This window comes from Ornithorhynchus anatinus, chromosome X1 (assembly GCF_004115215.2).
Source record: "Ornithorhynchus anatinus isolate Pmale09 chromosome X1, mOrnAna1.pri.v4, whole genome shotgun sequence".
In the NCBI taxonomy this organism is placed as follows: domain Eukaryota; kingdom Metazoa; phylum Chordata; class Mammalia; order Monotremata; family Ornithorhynchidae; genus Ornithorhynchus; species Ornithorhynchus anatinus.
Window position 1 is genome coordinate 87,194,317 of NC_041749.1, and position 26,994 is coordinate 87,221,310.

General features: G+C 52.9%; 1 protein-coding gene across 1 annotated transcript in view; it reads left to right on the forward strand.

Annotated features, from left to right (window-relative positions):
* Positions 1-15,748: 15,748 nt before the first annotated feature.
* The window catches only part of PLXNB1 (plexin B1), a 42,199-nt gene continuing 30,953 nt past the window's right edge, over positions 15,749-26,994 (forward strand). Inside the window, exon 1 of the mRNA XM_029051106.1 lies at positions 15,749-15,869. The gene's annotated coding sequence lies outside the window, so the exon portion shown is untranslated. The remainder of the gene's footprint in view (positions 15,870-26,994) is intronic.

The following is a 26,994-nucleotide window of genomic DNA, read 5'->3' on the forward strand; positions in this document are numbered from 1 at the left end:
CACACAGTCGGTACTCAATAAATACAGTTGAACGAGCGAATAGCAACATCGGTTTAGGTTCAACCCTACGCTCTGGCGGCGGCCGTAGGGCTCTTTGGTAGTCCAGCATTTTCACTGGACACTGGTCCATTACAGTTCATTCCACCTGTGGTGGGTGGGGGTGAGGGATAACTGCCCAAAACGCGGAGGGAAAACGGAGACATAATGGCTCTAACGGCTTGCCCTGATCATAAAGTTGGTGGTGGTGGACCCTGAGAGAGGGCCCCGGAGCCCTCCTTTTGTCTGGTGCTCTAATCTGTTAGTCATGCTCTCTCACAGGGGCCTCGCGTCCAATTTTGGCCTTGAAAACTCCTTCTGAGTCAGCCCTAGGAACCTTTAGCCTTCTCTTTCTCTCCCCTTCCCTCCTCCGATTTTGTCCTTCTCCCCCTCTCCTCGCACTTAGCCGCTTAGCTAGGATCGCCCCCCCTGCCCCGCGCCGTCCAGGGAGGGTTCTGGAGATTTGAGGTCTCCAGGGGACGGGGGAAGTTGGAGAAAATGGAACTTAAGTAAAAACGCCCTGGGCTTCTTTGGCAAGAAGTTTGCGTTTATTCCCGTGGCCGGAAGGGGGCAGTGCGGAGTCCCGAGAACGCTCATTTGTATCCTTCCCAAGCTTCCCGTCTTTGAAACTTGCCTGATGGCCATTGTAGCGAGTGGGGGTTTTGTTGGGTTTTTGTTCAGTCCTGTTATTCCAGCTTCCTAGAGAACAAAATCTGGTGCAGAGGTAAAAGCTCTCTCTGTGATTGGCACTGGGAACTGAAACACAGACCAATTATCCAGCCTAGGGCCCCCGAGTCTGAAGCTCTTCACTCATTCATGGAGGGGCCTCAGGACCGGGAGTTGCTGCCAGGAAGAGAGAGCGAAGTTGAGGGGGTGGGGATGATTCCGGGGGGAGAACGGAGAAGTGGCCTGGGGGAGGGGAGAGGGACGGAAACGGGATTAGGGAGAGGGAGAGGCAAAAAGGGGGGAAGGTGATGTGGGGGGGGAGGAGGTGGGGACTGGGAGCGGCAAGAGATCCTCGGAGAAGGGCAGGAAACGGAATCCTGACTTGCTGGAGGGGGAATCTGAGCGGGAAGAGTGCGGGAGCTGCTCACCTTGCCTAGTGAGAGCAGATTGGGCTCTGCCGGGATCCAGCAGAAGGGCCCAGGCGGAGGGACGGGGCCCATGGCTAATGTATTTTCCTTCCCGACAGTTTAGTACGATGCCGTGCAGACAGCGCTCCATCGATGCCCTTACTCCTACTCCAGAGCGGCGGGTCTTGGGACCGAGGTTGGCAGAACCACTTTGGGTAGGGGTCCGCACCACAAGCATAGCTGCCAACTCTCCAAGCCCCCCAGCTTTTTGAGATGAACGCCCGACCTTGGAAATTTCACATCTCTGATGAGGCCTGAGAGTTTACGGCTGGGAGGGAGAGTCCCCAGATGGTGGCTTTCTGGCCTTTTAACTGTAAAACCTGTCAGTCAATCGATTGTATTTATTAATGGTATTTGTTAAGTGCTTCCCACGTGCCAGGCACTGTCCTAGGCGCTGGGGTAGATACAAGGTAATCAGGTCGGACACAGTCCCCGTCCCACGTGGGGCTCATGGTCTTAATCCCCATTTTTCGTATGCGGTGACTGAGGCACGGAGAAGTTAAGTGACTTGCCCAAGGTCACACAGCAGACAAGTAGCAGAGCTGGGGCTAGAATCCAGGTCCTTCTGATTTCCAGGTCCATGCCCTATCCACTAGACCGCACTGCTTTTCAGTGCTAGCAGCTGTATTTATTGACTGCTTGCTGTGTTCAGAGCACTGTACTAAGTGCTTAGGAGAGTACAGTGTAACAGAGTTAATACACATGTTCCCTGCTGGTCTCCCCGGCTCTAAAATCCCTCCCACTGAGCGCCCCAATCAGTCCATCAAGAGTATTTATTGAGCACCTACTCTCTGTAGAACACTGAATGAAGCATTTGCCTCCTCCCTTCTTGACCATCATCTTCAACCACTCATTCTCCAATGGCTTCTTCCCCACTGTCCGTATATCCCCTATCCTAACAAAAAAATCCTCCTTGGATCCCATGGCGTGCTCCAATTATCAACCCGTATGCCTCCTACCATTCCTTTCCAAATTCCTCGAGTGACTTTACAAACCTACTGTCTCCACTTCCCCAATTTTCTTCTTGACCCTCTGCAGTCTGGCTTCTGCCCCCTTCCCTCTCTCTAAGGTCACCAATGACCTCCTTCTTGCCAAATTCCATGGCTTCTCCATCCCAATTCTCCTTGACCTCTCAACTGCCTTCAACACTAGTCCACCCCGTTGTGCTGGAAACAACCTAACTGACTTCACTGACACTGTCCTCTCCTGGTTCTCTGACCACTTATTCTCAAACTCTTTCATGGGATCCTCTTCTGTCTCCCACCCCCTAACTTTGGGCAACCCTCAAGGCTCAGTCGTGGGTCCCCTTCTGTTCTCCATCTACCCTCACACTCTTGGAGAACTCGCTCCTCTTCAGCTACCATTCCTATGCCTTCAAGAAGCCTTCCCTAAGCCATTTCCTCTTTTCTCACTCCCTTCCGTGTCAGCCTGACTTGCTCCCTTTATTCACTCCCCTGCTGCCCCCCTCATCCCCATAGAACTTCTGTACAGGTCCATAATTTATTTAGATTAATATGTCTCCCCCTCTCAACTGTAAGCCCGTTGTGGGCAAGGAATGTGTCTGTGATATTATGTCGTTCTCTCCCAAGCAGTTCGTATAGTGCCCTGAAACAGTAAGTGCTCAATAAATATGATCGATTGACTGATTGATGTGCAGATGATTCCCAAATTTACTTTTCCAGACTTGATATCTCTCCTCTGCAATTTCATATTTCCTTCTGCCTTCAGGACATCTCTACCTGGATGAATGTCTCAAACTTAACATGTCCAAAACAGAGCTCCTCATCCTCCCCCCCAAACCCTCTCCCCTCCCTCCCCCCAATCTTTTCCATCACTGTTGACTAAACCACTGCCCTCCCTGTCTCACAAGCCCATAATCTTGGCATTATCCTCGACTTAACTCCCCCATTCAACTCACGCATTCCCAAATCCTATTGGTTCTATCTTCCTAATCACTAGAATTTGCCCATTCCTCTCCATCCCAAGTGCTACCATGCTGTTCCTAGTATTTATATCCCTCCTTGAATACTACATCAGCCTCCTTACTGACCTCCCTGCCTCCCATCTCTCCCAGTCCAGGCCATAGGTCACTTTGCTGTCCTGATCATTTTTCTAAAAAAAAAAAAGGCCAGTACAATCCTGATCATTTTTCTAAAAAAAGGTCCAGTAAAATTTTCCCCAGTTTTTGAGAACCATCGACTGTTGCTCATCCGCCCCGGCATCAAATCGAAACCCCTCTCGATCAGCTTTAAGTCACTCAATCAGCCCTCTCCCTCCTTTCATTCATTCATTCATTCAATAGTATTTATTGAGCGCTTACTATGTGCAGAGCACTGTACTAAGCGCTTGGGATGAACAAGTCGGCAACAGATAGAGACAGTCCCTGCCGTTTGACGGGCTTACAGTCTAATCGGGGGAGACGGACAGACAAGAACAATGGCAATAAATAGAGTCAAGGGGAAGAACATCTCGTAAAAACAATGGCAACTAAATAGAATCAAAGCGATGTACAATTCATTAACAAAATAAATAGGGCAGTGGAAATATATACAGTTGGGCGGACGAGTACAGTGCTGTGGGGAAGGGAAGGGAGAGGTGGAGGAGCAGAGCTCCTACCTTAGCTCCCTGATTTCCCCCTACAACCCAAGCAGTCCACATCACTCCTCTAACACCAACCTACTCACTGTACCACACCCTTGTCTATCTCCACCAATCCCTTGCCCACGACCTCCCCTCCCCCCCCCCCCCAGCCTGGAACTCCCTCCCCATTCATATCCAACAGACCACCACTCTCTTCATCTTCAAAGTCCTATTAATATCATATTTCCCCCAAGAGGCCTTACCCTAAGTCCCCACTTCCCCTGTTAGTCCTCCCTTCTGTCATCTATGCACCTCTTAAGCACTTTGATATTCATTCATCCCACAGCAGGTATGTACATATCCATCTGTAATGCATTTTAATGTCTGTCTTCCCCTCTAGTCTGTAAACTCCTTGTGGGCAGAGATTGTCTGCCTACTCTATTGTACTCTCCCAAGCACTAGTACAGTGTTCTGAATACAGTAAGTGCTCAATAAATACCATTGATTGATTGATTGATTAAGAATACAATAGAGTTCAAAGTCATGATCCCTGCCTTCAAGGAGCTTGCAGCCTAGCAGGGGAGACAGACATAAAAGAATTAATAGATGATAGAAGAAGAAAGGAAAAATGGATATGTAGGTAAGTACCTAAATAGGGTAAATCAATAGGCATGGGAACCTAAGTGGGTAATTGAAACTGGAGTGCTGAGGTGTTAGGTAGGGAATATGATCTAGCAAGAAGAACCATTAATCAGGGAAGGTCCCGTGAAGGAGATGAGATTTCAGAAGGGCTCTAAAGATGGGGAGAGCTGTGATCTGGCAGATTGGAAAGAGGAGGGAGTTCCAGGCAGGAGGAAAGGGTTGAGCAAGGGGTCAGAAACTGGAGAGACAAAAATGAGGTGCAGGATGTAGGTTACTTTGAGGGGAGAGAAGAGTGCAAACTGGGGTAATGAAAAGTTTGGTACCTAACAGAAGTCCTGAGAAGAGACTTTTGCTTGGACAGGTGGCTCTACTGGGCTATAGAAAAGGTAGAAAAGTACACTTGTGTGTTCTTTCCCAGCACTTACTACAATGCTCTACGCCTGGTCAGCACTTAATAAATACCCTTACTGCTATAAGCAGATTTCTCTGCCTTGCTCTTATGATCACAGCTGAGACTGTGGAGACGAAGGAGAAATGTAGCATGACTGAGAGCTCTTTATTTTTCATTCAATAGTATTTACTGAGCGCTTACTATGTGCAGAGCACTGTACTAAGCACTTGGAATGAACAAGTCGGCAACAGATAGAGACAGTCCCTGCCGTTTGATGGGCTTACAGTCTAATCGGGGGAGACAGACAGACGAGAACAGTGGCAATAAATAGAGTCAAGGGGAAGAACATCTCGTAAAAACAATGGCAACTTGTCCCTCACCGAGGGACGGTGAGGAGATGGCATCGAGGGCGGCAGAGGAGCGGAGCGTGCGGGGTGGGCAGTAGAAAGAGAGAAGGGAGGAGAGGTAGGAAGGGGCAAGGTGATGTAGAACCTTGAAGCCCAGAGTGAGGAGTTTTTGTTTGGAGCGGAGGTTGATAGGCAACCACTGGAGGTGTTTAAGAAGGGGAGTGACATGCCCAGATCGTTTCTGCGGGAAGATGAGCCGGGCAGCGGAGTGAAGAATAGACTGGAGCGAGGCGAGAGAGGAGGAAGGGAGATCAGAGAGAAGGCTGACACGGTAGTCTAGCCGGGATATAACGAGAGCCTGTAACAGTAAGGTAGCCGTTTGGGTGGAGAGGAAAGGGCAGATCTTGGCGATATTGTAAAGGTGAAACCGGCAGGTCTCGGTAACGGATAGGATGCGTGGGGTGAACGAGAGAGACGAGTCAAGGATGACACCGAGATCGCGGGCCCGAGAGACGGGAAGGATGGTTGTGCCATCCACGGTGATAGGGAAGTCTGGGAGAGGACCGGGTTTGGGAGGGAAGATGAGGAGCTCAGTCTTGCTCATGTTGAGTTTTAGGTGGCGGGCCGACATCCAGGTGGAGACATCCCGGAGGCAGGAGGAGATGCGAGCCTGAAGGGAGGGGGAGAGGACAGGGGCGGAGATGTTGATCTGCGTGTCATCTGCGTAGAGATGGTAGTCAAAGCCGTGAGAGCGAATGAGTTCACCGAGGGAGTGAGTGTAAATGGAGAACAGAAGAGGGCCAAGAACTGACCCTTGAGGAACTCCAACAGTTAAAGGATAGGAGGGGGAGGAGGCGCCAGCGAAGGAGACCGAGAATGACCGGCCAGAGAGGTAAGAGGAGTACCGGGAGAGGACGGAGTCCGTGAAGCCAAGGTGAGATAAGGTATGGAGGAGGAGGGGATGGTCGACAGTGTCAAAGGCAGCAGAGAGGTCAAGGATGATCAGAATGGAGTAGGAGCCATTGGATTTGGCAAGAAGGAGGTCACGGGTGACCTTAGAGAGAGCAGTCTCGGTAGAGTGGAGGGGACGGAAGCTAGATTGGAGGGGGTCCAGGAGAGAATGGGAGTTAAGGAATTCTAAGCAGCGATTGTAGACGACTCGTTCTAGGATTTTGGAAAGGAAGGGTAGTAGGGAGATAGGGCGATAACTGGAGGGGGAAGTGGGGTCAAGAGCGGGTTTTTTTAGGATGGGGGAGATGTGGACATGTTTGAAGGCAGAGAGGAAGGAGCCATTGGAGATTGAGTGGTTAAAAATAGAAGTTAAGGAAGGGAGGAGGGCAGGGGCGATGGTTTTAATAAGGTGAGAGGGAATGGGGTCCGAGGCGCAGGTGGAAGGGGTGGCACTTGCGAGGAGGGAGGAGATCTCCTCTGAGGATACTGCAGGGAAGGATGGAAAAGTAGGGGAGAGGGTTGGTGGGGGGGAGGGGAGAGGCGGAGGGGTGACTTTGGGGAGCTCAGACCTGATTGTGTTGATTTTTGTGATGAAATAGGTGGCCAGATCATTGGGGGTGAGAGATGGGGGAGGGGGAGGAACAGGGGGCCTAAGGAGAGAGTTAAAGGTCCGGAACAATTGGCAGGGGTGACGGGCATGGGTGTCGATAAGGGAGGAGAAGAGGTTTTGCCTGGTGGAGGAGAGGGTAGAGTTAAGGCAGGAAAGGATAAATTTGAAGTGTGTGAGGTCGGCTTGGTGCTTGGACTTTCGCCAGGAGCGCTCGGCAGCTCGAGCATAGGAGCGTAGGAGGCGGACAGAGGAGGTGATCCAGGGCTGTGGGTTAGTGGAGCGAGAGCGGCGGAGGGAAAGGGGGGTGAGAGAGTCGAGATGAGTAGAGAGGGTGGAGTTGAGAGTGGAGACCTGATCATCGAGAGTGGGAAGTGAGGACAGGGCGGCAAGGTGAGGAGAGATGCTTTTGGAAAGACGGATGGGATCGAGAGAGCGGAGGTCTCTGGGGCAGTAGCGAAGGTTTGCAGGGGGAGGGAGTGTGAGAGATGAGGCAGGTGAGAAGGTTATGGTCAGAGAGGGATTTCAGAGTTGGTGAGGGAGGAGATAGTGCAGCGGTAGGAGATGACGAGATCGAGGGTGTGACCGAGTCGGTGAGTGGGCGCGGTATGGTGGAGGAGGAGGTCGGCAGAGTCGAGGAGGGATAGCAGGCGGGCGGCAGAGGAGTCGTCGGGTACATCCATGTGGATGTTGAAGTCTCCGAGGATCAGAGTTGGCAGAGAGAAGGAGAGAAGGAAGGTGAGAAAGGGGTCTAGGTGGTTGAAGAAGTCGGAGGTGGCACCATGAGTGCGGTAGATGACTGCGACAAGTATCTGGAGGGGGTGGTAGAGGCGAATGATATGGGCTTCGAAGGAGGGGAAGGAGGGGGGGGGGAGGAGGGATAGTGCGGAAGCGGCAACAGGGTGAGAGGAGGAAGCCGACGCCTCCTCCCTTACCGGTGAGTCTGGGGGAGTGGGAGAAGGGAGAAGGAGAGGCCTCCGCTGGAGAGAGCAGCGGCAGAGACCGTGTCTTCAGGAGTGAGCCACGTTTCTGAAAGGGCGAGGAGAGGAGAGAGCGGGAGAGGAAAAGGTCATGGACGAAAGGTAGCTTACCTGTAATAGAGCGGGGGTTCCAGAGGCCGCACTTGAAAGTAGCTGTGGGTGCAAGGGGGGAAGGGGGGAAAGGGCGGGGGGAGGGGAGGGTTTGGATGGGAAGGAGGTGGCGGGGCCCTGGACGGGGAGAGGGGGATGAGGGGTGGCGGTGGGACAAGAGGACTGGGATGGGGCATGGGTGGGGAAGAGAGAAGGGGGGAGGGGGTGAAGAGGGGGTTTGGTGGGGGGAAGAGTAGGGGGAGGGGGAAGAGGGGTAGCGCTGGTAAAGTGGGGTTCTAGGGCGGGAGAGAGGAGGGGGGGAGGAGACAGAGGAGAGAGTGGGAAAGAGCTGAGCCAGAGAGGGGAAGGGGAAGGGGAAGGGGACGATAGGAAGGGGCGGGAGGGAGGAGGGGGGGAGGAGGTACATGGTGAGGCCAGAGAGGTGGGTGGCAGCACTGACAACAATAAACAGTAACAAACGAAATCAGTAATATAGCAACATGATACAGTATGATACAATACAGTAGTGTTAATAAGCGGGCGATGACCAGGGTCGGGGGTAGGCTCGATTAAGGGCCGACCTGATCAAACTCAAAGTCAGGCGGCTGGTGAGGCCAGAGAGGGGGGTGGAAGCACTCACCACAATAAACAATAACAAGCGAAATCGCTAATATAGCAACATGGTACAGTAAGATACAATACAATAGTGTTAATAAGCAGGCGATGACCAGGGTCGGGGGACGACCCGACCCTACCCGATCAGACTCAAAGTCAAGCGGCTAGCGGCCGAAAGAGTCCCAGAGGTCATGACCAAATGTCCCTGTGGCGGCGGGGGTGGGCCCTGAGGTTGTCCCGGGTGGGTTGCGGCCGTGGGCAGCGGCTAAGGTAAGGTAACACGGTGAGAACAAGGACATCGTAGCCCAGGGCGGGGGCTGGGGAGATGAATCACCTCAAGGGGGAAGAGGGAGTGAGGGCTTCCCAAAATGGCCGCCTCAGGCGGAGTCGGGGGGCAGTTGGGGACCACAATGTCCCCGGGCCCGAGCAGGGGGACACAATGTCCCTAGGGCCGAGCAGGGGAGCACAATGTCCCCAGGGTCGAGAAGGGGAGCGCAATGTCCCCGGGCCCGAGTGGGGTTGGGGGTGGGGGGTGGAATGGGAGCTGGTCCATGAGGCATTGTCCCTTTCCAGGGAAGGAAAGAGTCGCGATGGGATCAGCTTGGGGAGAGTACTGGTGTTTGTGGTGTGAATTGGTTGAGTGAAGCCAGACTGGAAGGGCTGGAGAATTCTGATTTACTGCTAGTCCTTAGGGGAGCTCAATGGGATTTGATCACTGAAGCTCCAGTTAGAGACTCTTGATGCTCCTAAAGTCTCAGGCCAGAGAGAGAAGACTATATAAGGACAAGCCATCTTCCTTTCTCTCATTCTGTATCAGATGCTTGGAAGAATATAATGGTAGGCATGATCCCTGCCCTCAAAGAGTTTAAAGTCTAGTGAGGGACAGGCATTTAAATGCCATATTTACTTGCATAATTGTCTGTACCATTTAAACTCCAGCCCCTTTTGAGGAGGAAATAATATATATATATTTTGCTACCACATACTGGGCATTATAAACAATGATAAAGGTATGTGCTGGAACAGGAAGAAGAGAAGGGTCAGAATGTGGTTTTACTGCATCTACTTGGACTGTGAGCCCCATGTAGGACAGGGATTGGGGCCGACCAGGTTATCCTGTATCTATCCTAGTGCAGTTTTTGTGTTTTTTGTTTTTTTAAGAAAATGGTATTTCTTAAGCATCAAACACTGTTCTAAGCACTGGGTTAGATACATCATGGGTTCCAATCCCAGATTTGCCACTTGTCTGCCCTGTAACCTTGGGCAAGTCATTTCACTTCTCTGGGCCTCAGTTACCTCATCTGTAAAATGGAGATTGAGACTGTGAGCCCCATGTGGGACAGGGACTGTGTCCAATCCAATTTGTTTGTATCCGCCCCTCTGCCGCCCCCCCCCCCCCAGCATTTAGTACAGTAAATCTCCCATTTTGTCAGAGGCAGGAGGATTTAATTTCCATTTTACAGATGAGGTAACTGAGGCACAGAGAAGTTAAGTGACTTGCCCAAGGTCACACAGCAAACAAGTAGCAGAACCGGGACTAGAACCCAGGTCCTCTGACTCCCAGGCCCGTGCTCTTTCATTCATTCATTCAATCATATTTATTGAGCACTTACTGTGTGCAGAGCACTGTACTAAGTGCTTGGGAAAGTACAACACAACAATAAATAATGACATTCCCTGCCCACAAGGCGCGTACAGTCTAGAGGGAGGGAGACAGACGTCAATACAAATAAATTACAGACATGTAAATAAGTGCTCTTCTGGGAAGAGGGGAAGAGCAAAGGCAGCAAGTCAGGGCAACACAGAAGGGAGTGGGACTTGAGGAAAAGTGGGGCTTAGTCTGGGAAGGCCTCTCGGAGGAGATGTGCTTTCAGTAAGGCTTTGAATGATGGAAAAATAATTGTCTATCGGATTTGAGGAGGGAGGGAATTCCAGGCCAGAGGCAGGAGTTGGGCCAGGGTTCGGTGGTGAGACAGGCGAGATGGAGGCACAGTGAGAAGGTTAGCACTAATAATAATAATAATGTTGGTATTTGTTAAGCACTTACTATGTGCCGAGCACTGTTCTAAGCGCTGGGGTAGACACAAGGGAATCAGGTTGTCCCCACGTGGGGCTCACAGTCTTAATCCCCATTTTATAGATGAGGTAACTGAGGCACCGAGAAGTTAAGTGACTTGCCCAAAGTCACACAGGTGACAAGTGGCCGATCCGGGATTTGAACCCATGACCTCTGACTCCAAAGCTAGAGGAGCAAAGTGTGCTGGCTGGGTTGTAGAAGGAGAGAAAAGAGGTGAGGTAGGAGGGGGCAAGGCGATGGACTGCTTTCAGGTCGATGGTTAGGAGTTTTAGTTTGATACGGATGTGGATGGGCAACCACTGGAGTTTTTTGCTTGGCACCTAGTAAGCGCTAAACAAATAGGAGAAATACTATAATTCTTCTTTAAAAAGTGAGTGCTGCAGGCTAGGAAGAGGAGAAAGATCAGTAGTAACAGGAGCTCTTGGGCGGGAAGAGAAGAAGGAAGCTGGTTTATTGTAATTCATTGAGTGCCTATTGTATGCAGCACATGGGAGAGTGCAGTTGAAGTAAATGAGGCATTCTCAATTGCCCTCTTACATTTCTCTTCCTTCTCTTCTTTTTTTTTTTCTCCTGCTCCCCTTGTTGCTATACTTAATTCCTTGCGCAATAGCTCCTCTCCTGTTTTGGGGTTGTACAATTTATGCAAAACAGTGGACAAAAAGGGTACATTACAAATAGAGGGAGTAATAGAGTATAAGATATGCACATAAGGGCTACAGGGTTTTCTGGTAACAAGTTCTTAGGAGGCGAAGAAGGGCTGAAGTGGTAGTTGGGGGAGATTAGAAATTAGTTAATTAGAAGGTCTCCTGGAGGCGAGGTGATTTCGGAAGGGTTTTGAAGGTGAGGAGAGCCGGAAGGAAGTCTTAAGCAAGGGGGAAGAAGTGAGCGAGAGGTTGGTGGGGGGAGAGATGCAAAAAAGACACCATGAGTAGGCTAGCTTGAGAGAAATCAAGAGTGTGAGCTGGAGTGTAGTGGGAGAAGAGAGTGCATGATTAGAAGGGAGAGAGCTGATTGCCCTAAAGCCAGTGGTCAGAGTCTCTGCTTGAAGTGAAGAGGAATGGGCAACCAATGGAGGTTTTTGAGGAGTGGGGAGACATGAAAAGGATGACGTTTTAGAAAAGTGGTCTTTTCTGGATAGCAGAATGAAGTAAGGATTGAAGAGGGGAGAGATTAGAGCCAGGGAGTTCCATGAGGAGACTGATGCAGTAGTCAATCTGGGATGTGACAGATGCCTAGACCAGTTTGGAGAAGCAGCGTGGCATAGTGGATGGAGCGTGGACCTGGGAGTCAGAAGGTCCGGGCTTCAATCCGACTCCATCACTTGTCTGCTGTGTGACTTTGGGCAAGTCACTTCACTTCTCTGGGCCTCAGTTACTTCATCTGTAAAATGGGTATTGAGACTGTGAGCCCCAAGTGGGACAGGGACTGTGTCCAACTTCATTTGCTTGTATCCACCCCAGCCTGGCACAGGGTAAGAGCTTAACAAATACCATTATTATTATTATTATTGTTATTGGAGGCCATTTGGGTGGAAATGAAATGGTGGATTCTTGAGATGCTGAGGAAGAGAAACCAACAGGATTTGGTGAAAGAGCGAATATGGGGGTTGAAAGAGAGGGAAGTGTCAAGGATAATGCCAAGGCTATGGACTTGACAGATGGAGAGATGGTGGTGGGGTCAACTGTGATGGGAAAGTTAGGTGGAGGAGAGGATTGCAGGGGGAAGAGTTCAGGTTTGCATTTATTGAGGTGTTGGCAGGACATAATTATGATTTATTAAGCATCTACTATGTGCTAAGTGCAAGGGTAGGTACAAGGTTATCAGGTTATCTCTTCCAAATGGCACTCACTATCAGTTTTATCCCCATTTGATATATGAGGAAACTGAGGTCCAGGGAGGTTAAATGACTTGTCCAACATCACGTAGCAGGCCAGTGTCAGAACTAGTACTATAACCAGCGTCTCCTGACTTCCAATTCAGCGCCCTTTCCACTGAGCCCCGCTGCCTTAGAGCAGGAGGAAATGTGAGATTTCAGAGGATAGAGGTCAGAGCTAATGAGGTGGAATTGGGAGTCACCTGCATAAAAGTGGGAATTGACGTCATGGGAGTGGGTAAACTCCCCAAGGAGCACTTTACACTGAAGGGAGTGAATGTAAAGTGAGAAGAGAAGGGGACCTAGAGCAGAGTCTTGAGAGGCGCCCAACGGTTAGGGCGTTGAGGGCAGAAGAAGAGAGCCGGGTGAAAAAGATGGAGAAGGAGCGGCCAGAGACGTGAGAGGAGGCCAGGAGAGAACTGTGTCAGAAAAACCAAGGTTAAATAGTGTTTCTAAGAGAAGGGAGTGGCCCGCAGTGTCAAACACTGAGAGGTTGAGGAGGAGTAGGCAGAGTCTTAGATTTGGTGAGAAAAAGATCACTGGAGACCTTGGAGAGAGTGGTCTCAGTGAAAATGAAGGGGATGGAAATTGGATTGTAGAAAGTATTAAAGGGAGTTGGAGGAGAGGAAGCAGAGAAGCAGTGTGGCCTAGGGCATGAGCTTGGGATTCAGGGAACCTGGGTTCTAATCCCAGCTCCACCAGTTATCTGCTGTGTGACCTTGAGCAAGTCACTTAGCTTCTTTGGACCTGATTTCCCTCATCTGAAGAATGGGGATTCAACGTCTGTTCTCTCCCCTACTTAGACTGTGAGCTCCATTTGGAAACTGATTATCAATCATATTTATTGAGGGTCTACTATGTGCAGAGAACTGTACTAGGCACTTGGGAGAGTACAATATAATAGAATTGGTAGACATGTTCCCTGCCCACAACGATATCTACCCCAGCGCTCAGTAGGATGTTTGGCATATGTAGCAAGCACTTTAACGAATAATGCAATTTTTATTAATGATGGTAAGAATAATAATAGCAATATTAAGTTGAGGCAGTGGGTGTATACAACCTATTTGAGAAGTTTGAACCAAAAGGGGGAGAGGGAGATGGGGTGATAGCTGGAGGATGTAGTGGGGTCAAAAGAAGGGTTTTTTTTTAGGATGGGTAGACATGTTTGAAGGCAGAGGGGAAGGAGCCATCAGAGTGGGTGATGATGGAGGTTATATAGGGAAGAAGAGTGGACACAAGGAAATCCTTTTTGCAGAGTCCCTCTCCAGGGTGAAGGATACGAAGTGAGGAGGTGGGGTTAGCGGCGATAACTCCCTCTACTTCTAACAAAGCTTGCCTCCTTCAGTCGCTTCAGCCCCATCCCTCTGAGAAAGGAGTTTCCAGATGGTTTGGGGTATCATGTATTTATGGAGCACCTTTTTAAGTCTGCTACAGGGTAATGGGAGGGTTTCAAACCCTTCTGACCAAAAAAAAAAAAATAATAAGGGAATAATGCCTTGCTTTTTCAAACAGCAGCCTGCAATCAGAGTGAAGCCCTCCTTGGCCTTGGTGCCTGCAGAGGACCTGAGTAGTCACTGGGAAGAAGTCCCCCAGGACGAATTACACTAATCCAAACATTCATAATCGCCTTCTGCAAATTAAAGGGAGGTACGAATCGGGGCTGGTTTGGGGGAATCAATTCAGGCACTTTATGCAACAGGCTGTAACCCTGGGTTGGAGGGACTCCAAACCTAGAGAGTCGCTCTCTCTTCCTGTCCCGTCCCCTTCTGGATTGTACTCTCTTAAACGCTCGGTACAGTGCCCTGCACACGATCATCGCTCAGTACACACCCTTGATCGCTCATCTCTAGACTGTACGGTCGTCGTGGGCGGGGAATGAATCTGTTGTGCTCTCCCGAGCGCTTAGTACAGCGATCTGCACACAGTAAGCGCTCAATAAATCCGATCAGATTCTTTCCCTGTCTGATTCCGCGTTTTCTCCCCCTTCTGCCCCCTTTCCCCCCCTTCCCGGGTTGCACCAGCCGGGATCCCACGTGGGAAGGAGTTGGGGGAGGGTTCGCCGACGGGAGGAACCGCTATTGGGCAGCGTTGAGGGTGAGGAGGGGCGCGGGCTGCGGGAGGCGGGACTCCAAGTTGGGGCAGAGGGAAGGCATTGGAAAGTGGAAAGTCCGGGAAGGAACCGGCCCGCCGTCCAAACGAGGACCTCGCTCCCGCCCGCGCCGCAGGGTGCTCCCGGGTGGGAAGGGAGGGGATGGGATGGGAAGGGATGGGATGGGATGGGATAAGAGGCGGGGCCTTCCTGCCTGGACTCGCGAGCCCCGCCCTCTCCTCGGCCCCACCCCCGCGCTCATCCGTCGCCATGACAACGTCCAGGCTGCCGGCTCCGCGGAGGGTGGGGGAAGGGGGTACTGAGCTGGGCGAGGGGCCCTGTCGGAGGAGGGGGGAGAGAGAGCAGAGAGAGAGAGATGAAGTCCTCCTCACCCAACCGGGTTCTCTCTCTCTCTCCCCCTAAAACTTCCTCCACCCGAACATCGGGCAGGGCCTCGATCCCCTGTCCGATCGCCCCCCTCCTGGACGGGGACCCTCCTTCCAGGGCCATCCCCCTTCACTAGACCAGGACCCCACTCTCCCCTCGATTCCTCCTCATCGGGTCGGTCTCCCTTCTCCCGATCCAGCCCAACCGCAGCCCCCCAGTGTGTCCGGGGAGGCGTGTTTTGCTCTCTTGGAGATCCCTCCCCCGACTCTCCCGCGGCAGGTGAAGGAGCCGGCTACGATGGTGGAGAATGGTCCCTTTCATCCAGTGGCCACCCAAGTGACTCTAAATAAGGCGGGAGGGGCTGAGAGTCAGGTCGGGGTGAGAGACTGGGAGGAGACCCTCGGGAGACACTCACATTCCCTCGTTAGGGGAAAGGGGGGACGGCGTTTGGTGGTGACCGTGGTCTGAGCTTCCCCTAGGTCTTCCCCTCTTTGGCTGGGGGCGAGGGGCTGGGACGGAGGCGAATCAAGGCCTCTGTCCACTCTGGGGGACCCTGTGCGTCCCCTCCCTCTCCCCCCTGCACCTTAACTTTCTTCTCTGCCGACTTTCCGATCAGCGCACTGGGGATGGGAGGCGGGGGCGGGGGGGGGGGGGGGGGCATAGGCTACTTCTGCAGGAGATGGCCCGATCGGATCGGGGGGCTCCCAAGGCAGTTGAGGAGTCGGTGCCGGGCCGGGAAAGCAAGGAGGAGAGGAGGATTCGGGCTTTGTCTCTATTGTTCCCCGGAGGTGAATGCGCCGGCCGGTGGGGGATGGGCGGGCGGGAGGGCGCAGTTTTCCTCCCCTCGGTCTCCCGGTAACAGCTGCGGCTTCGCCTGACCCACCTCCGGGGGGGCGGGGAAGGGAGGCGGGGGCAACGAGGGGCGGGGGTTCGGGTGGCTGCTCGACGCAGATTCGCACGGGGTCCCGAGGAGCCGGGAGCGGGACGGACCTCTCTCTCCCTGCCGCGGCCGGCGGGGCGACGGCTGCGGGCCGAGTCCCGGTACGGCCGGACCGGGGCTTAGGGGTGGTGAGTCCGGGGGGCAGGGGTGGAGGGGACGCGCTAGTGACAGGATCCCCCCACTTGGCACAAGGGGAGGTCGCAGGGGTCTGGAGGAGACAAGCGGGGGGGGGGGGGGAGGGGGTAACGTTTTAATTTCGAACCAAACTTCTCGGCCGAGAGAAGAAACTCGAGCGCCAGCTCATCGGGTTGATTCGGAAGATGCCGGAGGCGGGAGCGGCTCGCTATGTGCCCGGGTAGAGCCCCCCTCCCCCGGGCCGGGCAGTTTGTCCCCCCTCGCCCCCCGCGGTTGGACGGCTTTCAGCGCCCCCCTCTACCCGTGTAGACGGCCAGGGACAGCGGTTTGAGTCATCGCTCCCTTGACCTGCGGGGCGGCAGCGGCAATGTGTCCTTTCCCCCCGCCCCCTCACTCCTCTTCTCCCTCCCCCCCCGGCTTGACTTGCTGGCGGGACCTGGGGGCGGGGGGGGGGGGGGGGGCATCGACACGCACTCTAAGGTGGGCTTCGGGAACCGTTGCCTCCCGCCCCGCGCAGAGCTCGGGGAGAGCGCGCGGGGACGAGGGGGGGCAGGGCTCAAGGAAAATCTTGGTCCCGATCCATGCTCTACTTCACACAAAACCCGGATTGTACCCTTCTCCCCTCCCACCCGGCCAGTGGCGTTAACTTGGCTTCGCACCCCCTTGGCTAATGAATAACTCTGGCCATATTTCCACCAGTAAAACCCGGTGAAGAAACGGGACAGTCATCGGGACATTTCAGGCAAAAACAGGTTTCTTTGGACTGCGCAGATCTGGCCTCTGGCAGCCGGGGCGGCGGGCCTCCCCAGTGACCCCCGAATTAGGTCGATCGAGTCTCGAAGGTGGCTAAGGGTAGGGAAGCTCTCCATGAGTAGGGTAGGGGGCTGTTCCTGGTGAGTGGCAGTTCCCCTACCCTCCTTGCTCCTGCACCCCCCCCCCCCCCCGCTCCCTCCACCCATCGGTGCGGGGGCGGGGCCCGCGGCCTCGGGCAGGTTTTTGCAGGACGAATGTGGGGGGGGGCGGGGGGGCAGGAGGGGGCAGATGATAGACTGGTGCTCCCCCTGGTGGAAAGTGGCGATTAATGAAATGAGGTTGGGTTGCTTCCCGTTGTAAAGAGCCGGGACTCGGGAGGGTTAATTGGAGTGGGGAGGGAGGTGTGATCCCCCTGGCAGACGGGGGATGGGGGGCTCGCAGGCACGGGAGGGAACAAAGAGAGCAGTCAGTGACAGGCCCGGGCAGCGCTGGGCGGGAGTCGGCGGGGATGGGGGGGGTGGGTGGGGGTGGGGGGATGGAGGGGGATGAGCCCTCACTCCCCGGCAGGGGAGTTGGGGGATTAGTAGGGACGAATTGCAAGCGGGTGGGCTGGTGGGGAGGAGGGGGTGCCGGCGAGAACTGTGGCCCTTTGGTGGGGGGAGGAGGGAGAGAAGCCAGGGCCTTGGCGGGGGGAGATGAAGGGGGGGACTATGTTCCGTGCGCTCCAGAGCCCAGGCCGCGCTTCCCCGTCTCTCATTAGCGTGAATCACATTAGGAAGCTGTTTCTCTGGACTCTGGCTCCAGATCATTAATAAAATTGTCACCGAGGCCACCCACCCCTGACCTTCAACCTTCCCTGCTCTTTCCCCAGTGCTGCGGTCTTGAGGCTGGGGGTTCCCAGTGCGGGATGCTCTTCCGGGCAGACCTCGTCTTCTCCTGTTCTCTAATTCCTCCACTGTTCTTTTTTTTTTTTTTAAATGGTATTAAGCTCTCACTGTGTGTCGAGCATTATTCTAAGGGCTGGGGTAGATATAAGAAGAAAATCAGGTTGGACGCAGTCTCTGTTTCCACATAGGACTCACGGTCTTAATTGGAGGAAGGAGGATTTAATCCCCATTTTCAGATGAGATAATCGAGGCACAGAGAAGTGAAGTGACTTGGCCGAAGTCACGCGGCGGACCACTGGCCGAGCAGGGATTAGAACCCAGGTCCTCCGACTCCCAGGCCCGCGCTCTTTCTGCTAGACTATACTGCTTCCCTGGTTCCCCAGCTTTTCCCTCATTTCCCATCCCTCCGCCCCGGCCTTCCACCTGAGGGCTTGAAGAAGCCCAGTCTTCCTTCCCTCCAGCATCTAGAGGTCCCCTGGGGCTGACTTATCTTCTGGAGAGTTTAGGCTGCTCTTGGGAAGCAAGGATGAGAATACCACCCGGATCCAAACTCCCCTCCACAGGAGAAGGGCTGACCCCTTATGTTGCTCTGGAGACCACTCCTGACCTTGGCAAGTAGATGTGGTTTAGAGTTTGGGAGAGGGAGCCAGATAATGGGGCTGGGAAAGAGTAACTATAACACCTGGGGACAGAAGGAGGAGAAGACATTTATGGCATCTCTCTTCTGAAGAGCTTAAAGCACCCTACAGGCCCCCTCAGCTGCCACAGAGCCTTGGAGACTGCCTGGTGTTCTAAATATGATAATAACTGTGGTATTTGTAAAGCGCTTACGTCATGGGTTCTAATGCCGACTCCACCACTAGTCAGCTGTGTGACCTGGGGCAAATCACTTTACCTCTCCGTGCCTCGGTTACCTGTAAAATGGGGATTGAGACTGTGAGCCCACCGTGGGACAGGGACTGTGTCCAACCCGATTTGCTTGTATCTACCCCAGCGCTTAGCACAGTGCCTGGCACACAGTAAGCACTTAACAAATGCCATAATTATTTTTATTATGTGTCAAGCACTGTTCTAAGCTCTGGGAAAGATACATGGTAATCAGGTTAGGCACAGTCCCTGTCCCACACAGGGCTCACAATCTAATATTGGTATTTGTTAAGCGCTTACTATGTGCAGAGCACTGTTCTAAGCGCTGGGTGAGATACAGGGTAATCAGGTTGTCCCACGTGGGGCTCACAGTTAATCCCCATTTTACAGATGAGGTAACTGAGGCACAGAGAAGTTTAGTGACTTGCCCACAGTCACACAGCTGACAAATGGCGGAGCTGGACGTCAAACCCATGACCTCTGACTCTGAAGCCCAGGCTCTTTCCACTGAGCCACGCTGCTTCCCTAAGGAAGCATAAGCATAAACATAAGGAAGCTGAGGAACAGAGAAGTGAAGTGATTTGCCCAAGTACACATATGATGGAGCCAGAATTAGAACCCATGTCCTCTGGCTCCCAGGCCCGTGCTCTTTCCACTAGACCAACCTGCTCCTTGATCAGGTGTTTGGGAGAAGATTGCATTAGATTCTGGACATGTGGGATAGGGTGTTGAGGGGGCTGACCCCCCAATGTTTCCTGAATAGATGGTCTGTTTCCTACACGGTCACACTGTTTTCTCTCTTGCCAAGGATATGAGGGGTCGAGTTGGATGCAGAACCTGGATGGGGGTTGGGGAGTGGGTGAGAGGGTTGTGGGGTTGGGAGCATCTGCTCCGAGAATCCTGTGATGACTGTTTGATCAGATTCATGTCAGCTTGTTCCGTCTGTTTCCTGTGACCCCGTGGCAGGAGGGTAAATGGGATGAAGGGGCAGGAAGAACTGTGCAGGAATGGCGATCAGGTTGGCAGCTGTGTGGAGATGTAGTCTTTACATTGATGGGATCTGTGAAGGGGCCTGAGCAGGAAGCTGGGCAGGGACACTCGCTGGAGGAGGAGGAGGAGGTACTTGGAAGAAAGAAGTTCCTGAGTCCTAGAACTAGTTTACAAAAAGAGCTGGCTGGGGGCATTGGCCTTTGGGGTTGTCAGCATCAGAAAAATGGGGATTTTTAGCTGGGAAATTGGAATTGCCCCACGGGGAACTGGGAAGCTGAGGTTCACGCCATGGCTGCTCTTCTTTTGGATTTACCAACCCTACAAACTAGATCAGTGTGACCAGACAGAGCATGTCTCGAGACAGAGAGAGCACTGCCGGAGAGGAGGAGAGGAGCTTTTGGGCAAGGGTCTGTGATCCTGGGACCCCCATAACCCCCCATCCCCCTGGGCTCACATTCTGGCTTCAGGGATAAGAGGTGGGACTATTTCTGGGTTGAATTCCCGGACTTGAGCCTATCAAAACCTGGAGGGCTTCAGTTGCGCCTGGAGCAGATAAAGACACCAATTTTAGCACTTTAGAGCTAGGTCAGAGGGCCTTTCTGCTGGTTGGGGTGCTCTTGATGGGGACTCTCTCAGGCAGAAGGTATATAGGGCCCCTAAATGAGAGGTCTTGTTCCCTTTTCCTTCCTTATACCCGTCTTTCTCCTAGTATTTGTTTCTGAAAATGAATTCCATTTTTTTTTTCAGACTGGGAGTGGCCAGAGGGGGTTCAGGGGCCAGTGATGTCCTGGGCTCTCTCTGGAGGAGCTGGTCTTGTATTCTCTCAGGATCTATGACGTGGTGGAGCTCAGAACTGCCCTAGGCAGTGTCTCATCACTCCAGTGAGGCAGGAGCAGTGTCTCTCCCCACCCCCCACCCTTTTCCTCTCCCTCCTCCCCCTCCTCTCTCCCTCTCACTCCTCCCCTCACTCCCTTCTCTCCGTTCTCTCCCTACTCCCGTGGACCAGAAGGGTAAATGAAGGCTCAGTAGAGCCCTGCCTGAGTTGAAATCCTGTAGCACCCTCTGCCCCGGCCAAGCCTCAGGAGTGTAGATCTGTGGTCTGAAGCCTCAAATGGTGCCAACCTCCTTCTTGAGTCTGGACAGGGTGCGCATGTGGCGGTCCCTGTAGGTTGCTGAGACTTTCAGTCAATCCGTAGTATTCACGGAATACTTACTGTGTGGAGAGCGCTGTACTAGGGGCTTGGGAGAGCACGATAGGTCTTGCAGAAGCTTGCAGTCTAAAAGGGGAGCCTGACGCAAAAATACTTGCAAATAGGAGGCTAAAGAGAATGGAAAGATGGATGGGTGAATCAGTCAATCAATCAACAGCATCTACTGAGTGCTCACTGTGAATAGAGAACTGTAAGTGCTCAATAAATACCATCGATTGATTGAGAGAGTACAGCATAATGGAGTTGGAAGACATATTCCCTGTGCTCTGGGTAGTTACGAGTACATCAGGGCTGAGGCGGTGGTTGGGCAGGCTATGACCTGGGGAGAAGAAAAAGTAACTGGGGAAAGCCTCCTGAAGGAGGTGGGATTTCAGGAGGGCTTTGACCAAGGGGTGAGTTGCGATCTGGTGGATGTGAAGGGGAAGGGAGTTCCGGGCAGTGGAGAAGGTGAGCCAGTGAGCACCTAGGAGTTTTGTGCCTGTGCAGTTCTTTCTGCATGCCCTGCAGTGTCCAGCTGCCATGTTTGCCCAGCGTCCCAGCTGGAGGAGGCCTGAAATAGCGATGCCCCCCCAATCCCTGCCTTTCCCTGGCCCGGCAGGACTTTAAAAGAAGGGACTTTCCCAAGATCACATGATGGGGCAAGGGCTGGGTGGAGGAACGGCCCAAGGAGTTAGAGCTGTCTCATCCCGGCACTCTGTACCCTCCCTCCTCTGCCCTCCCTTCTCCTAGCCTGCCCATGCCTCAGTGCAACGCAGAATGCCGAGGGGACCTCCTTTCTGCCGGCTGGATTTGGGGGATTTGGGAAGAGGCCGACTTGCTTCCCTCCGAGCGTTCCCGCTCAGCGGAAGGGCTTCCATGCGGCCCCCACCCCGCAGTCCCCATGGGCCTCCGACTGTCCTCTCCCCTCACCCCCCACTATGTTTGGGGTTTGTAAACAGAGGGCAGCGTTGTTCCTTCTGGTGCTCCGCTCCCACAGAGCTGCCCTGTTCTCACCACACTAAAAAAGGAAACACAGAGGCTATTTTGGGAGCAGAGCATGGCCTGTGGCTGTGGCCCCCAGGCTTTGCATTCCGCCACCCTCCTTGTTGAAGTCAGAGCAGTCTCAGGCCTTCACCTTCCTGGCCGTCCCCTCCTCGTGGGGCCCTGGGCCCCGCTATCCTTCCCTGAGCCACTTAGTCCTCGGAGGAGTGGCTGGCGGCTTCCTAGCCATCGGCTCCAGGAGGACCTGCTGTTCCAGGAGGTGGCTCTCTGCCAGCTCCTCTTTTGCTTCCCCACTACCTCCGTTTTTCAGTTAATTAGTAACCCTGCTTGAGCTCTCCCTGCACCAGCCAGGCCTGTGAGCCTCTCGGGTCCAGGTCTGGATTGGCCTGGCTCTAAGGGAAGTCTCTGTTCTTGCACTGGAAGGGGCCGGGGGCCGTAGCTCTGCCTGGGGCGGTTCCCCTAAGGCCCCAGCAGCTAGGGAGGAGGTTCCTGTCCTAGCTGTCTCTGTGCTGACTCCCAAGGATGTTAGGTGGACTGGGGAGCCAGGTCGGGAAGGCTGTGACCAGTCCTGGTAGGGTCTTGGGGAGAGCGTCCTAAAAAAGGTCTCTCTGGGCCACATGCTCCGGATAGCGCGGAGTTGCCTTGGCCATGGGAGAGGCAAGAAGGAATGCTGGGAACAGGGAACGGCTTCTCAGAGCTAGGGTACGGGTTCGTTGTCCTAGGAACGTCTGTTGGAAGTGAGTTAAAGCTTCACCACCGCTCGGCAGTCCAATGTGGAATTTCCCAGTCCTGGAGCGGTTTGCAGGCACCTCTCATAACGTCATGCAATCAGACCGTGAGAATAGTGGAGTCACGCTAGGCCTGCCAGGGGCCTGAGGTATTGGGTCCAGGAAGGCTCTAAAGGTACAAGTGGATAGCGTGGAGTGATGGGCTCTGAGCGCCTTGAGAAATTTCCTACTTGTTAGTACGGATTCTGGGCTGAGTTCCCTTGAGTCCTGGTTATGGGCAGCCGGGGAGGAATCTCTCTGCCTCCGCAGGGCCACTAACTAGCTCACTGTGGGCAGGGAACGTGTCTACCAACTCTCTTATACTGTACTCTCCCAAGTGCTTAGTACAGTGCTCTGCACACAGAAAGCATTCGGTAACTATGATCGATTGATCTGACCAGTGGGCAAAGTGGGGGACAGTTGCTCGGGACTCACTGCCCTGGCCAGTCAGGGAGCCCCCGGGTGCTGACACTCCTCAGGTTCCCCTACCGTGTTGTCCGCTTTCCATCTATCAATCAGTTGCTGGTATTTACTGAGCACCTACTGAGGTCAAATCACTCCCCTAAGCACCTGGGAGAGTACGAATCCCGACTCTGCCACTTGTCAGCTGTGTGACTGTGGGCTAGTCACTTCACTTCTCTGTGCCTCAGTTCCCTCATCTGTAAAATGGGGATGAAGACTGTGAGCCTCATGTGGGACAACCTGATTACCCTGTATATCCCAGCGCTTAGAACAGTGCCGTGCACATAGTAAGCGCTTAACAAATACCAACATTTTTTTTTTTTTAACTACAGAAGCAAGACTTGGGTTTTCCGCCCTCAAGGAGTTCACAGTCTGAAGGGGGAGGCAGACTAAAACTATTTCCCGAGAGTGAATGCTCATGCTGTTCGCACCGCCTGCCTTGGGCTAGCGAAAACCCCAGAAGGGCCAGGGAGAGGAAGGAGTGTGTAGAGCCAGGAGCATGTGCTCTGGGGATGAAGGGAGGAGGCAAAGTCTTAAACTGATGCGATGCCTAGTTCAATGCTCTGTCAAAAGTGGCAGCTTAGGGAATGCTTTTTTATGGTACTTGTTAAGTACTTACTAGGTGCCAGGCACTGTATGCTCTGCCACTTGTCTGCTGTGTGACCTTGGGCAAGTCACTTAACTTCTCTGTGCCTCTGTTGCCGGTTTAAGACTCCATGTGGGACGGGGACTGGGCCTAACCTGATTAGCCTGTACCTACCCCAGCACTTAGAGCAGTGCTTGACACATAGTAAGCGCTTAACAAACACCATCATCATCATTATTATTATTATTATTATTAATAAGCGCTGGGGGTAGATGAGGATAGTCAGGTCAGGCGCAGTCCCTGTCCCACGTGGGGCTCACAGTCTAAGTGGGAGGGAGGAGGGTTTAATGCCCATTTCACAGATGAGGTAAATGAGGCACAGAGAAGTGAAGTATCTTGCCCAAAGTCAGACAGCAGACAGTGGTTGATCCAGGATTAGAACTCAGGTCCTCTGGCTCTGAGGGCCTTGCCACCTTCCATCTTCTTCCCAACCCTCCATTCCCAGGTTAGGGTTGAGTCGGGAGATGGGACCCCTGGCCCTAACCTCCCCGCCCATCAAACAAGATGGGATCTCCAGAGGAAAGTGAAGTCAGGGCTGCAACTTTGGCAGGGGGATTCAGAACCCGGGCTTGATTGAGCATTTGTGATGTGGCCCCAAGGTCATGGTCAGACTTCCATCTCCCTAAGGCCATTGTCCCGCCTTCTTGTTGGAAGAGGGAGTCTTTCTATTTCTCTTCATGCCCAAAGGGCTGTCATACCCGAATGTATGTGCGTATGTGTGTGTTTTAGTATTTATTAAGTGCTTACTGTGTGCCAGGCACTGTACTAAGCATTGGGATAGATACAAGATAATCAGGTTGGCTACCATCCACGTCCCACATGGGACTCACAGTCTTAATCCCCATTTTGCAGATGAGGAAACTGAGGCACAGAGAAGTGAAGCGACTTGCCTAAGATCACACAGCTGGGATTAGAAGCCAGGGGATTCTAATTGTGTGTGTGTGTGTGTGTGTGTGTGTATTTGAGTCACTGAGGACAGATAAAGTGATGAGTGTGGCCCCAGGCTATTTCTGGGGCAAGTTGGCCCTGTGGGAAGACTCTGCCTCCTGTATTGGTAGGAGCCAAGAGTAAAGGTCTCTGAGCAATGTTTGCAGAAGGTGTGTGTGTGTGTGTGGTGTTCATGCACACATCTCTGTCTGAACGGGTGGGGTGGTGGAGGAGGGAGGCAAGTGTTTTTCTTCTCTTTCCCATCTTCCTCAAGTCCTCCCTCCTAGGGCTTGTTTAGTGTCCTGCAATGAATGTCACTATTTATTGAATGCTATTGCCTCCCACGCATATCGTCCCTGCAGAGGGTAAGAAGAAAATAGACAGAGAGGGAAGCAGATCCCGATGGGGGAGAGACAAGACCAGAACAAGCAAGTACGATCTCCGGGCAAGGCCACTGTAATCTCTGGGTCAGGGAAACAATGTTTCAAGTCTGTGGCTCTTCGGCAGGAAAGGGCCAGGCATTCCACCCTAGCCATCAGGAGAGTCATGCCCTCTTCCCTCCTCCACCCTGCAGCCCGCTCTGATCTCCATCCGGTTGAGCCACCGATAGGCAGGGGAGCAGGTAGACAGAAGTAAGGGCATGAACCTGGTAGGGGTGTATTTTGGGGAGCGGCCACCCCCAGGAGGCCCCGGGGCCATCAGAGTCTTTATCCAAGAAGCGGCTCCCCTCAGGGGTTCCGCTCACGGTCACCCTACCTCTAGAGTCTGACCTGCTGGCCTCCAGTGGACTCTGCCGCCCCTGGTTGCGGGGTGGTCAGCATGGGGGTCCTCCATCCAGGCGCCTGCCCTGGGGGCGGGGGACCCTTGGCCCTGAGATTTTGTTCCTCTGAGACCTGCTGGACAATGCTCCAGTCCCTTAAGCTGAACAAAACCTCCGCTCAATCAATCAATTGTATTTATTGAGTGCTTACTGTGTACAGAGCACTCTACTAACCACTTGAGAAAGTACAGTATAACAGAATTATTGGTAGACATGTTCCCTACCCACAGTGACCTTACAGTCTAGAAGGGGAGATGGATATTAGCAAGCATGGCTCAGTGGAAAGAGCCCGGGCTTGGGAGTCAGAGGTCATGGGCTCGAATCCCGGCTCCGCTACTTGTCAGCTGTGTGACTGTGGGCAAGTCACTTAACTTCTCTGTTCCTCAGTTACCTCATCTGTAAAATGGGGATTAGCTGTGAGTCTCACATGGGACAACCTGATTACCCTGTATCTACCCCAGCGCTTAGAACAGTGCTCTGCACATAGTAAGCGCTTAACAAATACCAACATTATTATATTAATATAAATGAATAAATTACAGATTTTTTTATGGTATTTAAGAGCTTACAGTGTGCCAAGCACTAAGCCCTGGGTTAGATACAGGTTAATCAGGCTGGACACAGTCCATGACTCACAAGGGCCTCACAGTCTTAATCTCCATTTTACAGGGGGTACAGATAATAATAATAATAATTTGTTAAGCGCTTACTATGTGCCGAGCACTGGTCTAAGCGCTGGGGTAGATACAGGGTCATCAGGTTGTCCCACGTGAGGCTCACGGTCTTCATCCCCATTTTACAGATGAGGTAACTGAGGCACAGAGAAGTGAAGTGACTTGCCCAAGGTCCCACAGCAGGCAAGTGGCAGAGCTGGAATTAGAACCCAGATCCTTCTGACTTCCAGGCCCATACTGTGCTGGTGGGGCTGAGGGAGGGGTGAATAAAGGGTGCAAAGCCAAGTGCAAGGGTGACACAGTAGGGAGTGGGAGAAGAGGAAATGAGGGATTAGTCAGGGAAGGCTTCTCGGAAGAGAGGAAGGAAGGCTTTAATAAGCCTTTCAAGGTAGGGGAGAGTGACCATCTGTTGGATATGAAGAGGGAGGGTGTTTCAGGTCAGAGGCAGGATGTGGGTGAGAAGTCGGTGGCAAGAAGCAGCGTGGCCTAGTGGTTCGAGCACAGGCCTAGGAAATCAGAAGGTCCTGGGTTCCAAACCCACCTCCGCCACTCGTCTGCTGTGTGATCGTAGGCCCGTCACTTCACTCCTCTATGCCTAAGTTACCTCATCTGTAAAATGGAGATTAAGACTGGGAGCCCCATATAGGACGTGAACTGTGTCCAATCTGCTTAGTTTGTATCTACCCCAGTGCTTAGTTCAGTGCCTGGCACGTAGTAAGCGCTTTACAAATACCATTAAAAAAACAAGATGAGATGAAGGTACAGTGAGTAGGTTGGTATTCTAGATGTGGGGTGGGTTGTACTAGAAAATCAGGATGGTAAGGTAGGAGGGGATAAGGCGAGAAGGTGGATTGAGTGTTTAAAGCCTTCCCCTTCTTCAGTCTTCCCTCTCAGGTAGAAGAGACCGAGAACCAGGACAAAGGAATGATGGGAAACTCACTTTATTCTCTTGGAGCTGCTGGCAGGTCGAAAAGTGCCATCATCTCCTGAGAGCCCCTGAAGAGGGTCCCCCAAGGTGTCCCCATGCAGTCTCAGTGAAGAAAGGGAAAATCGAGAAAATGAAGTGATTTGAGGACCCAAAAAACCCACAGAATCTGGTCATGATGGGTGGCTGGTCACCTGACTATGCTACG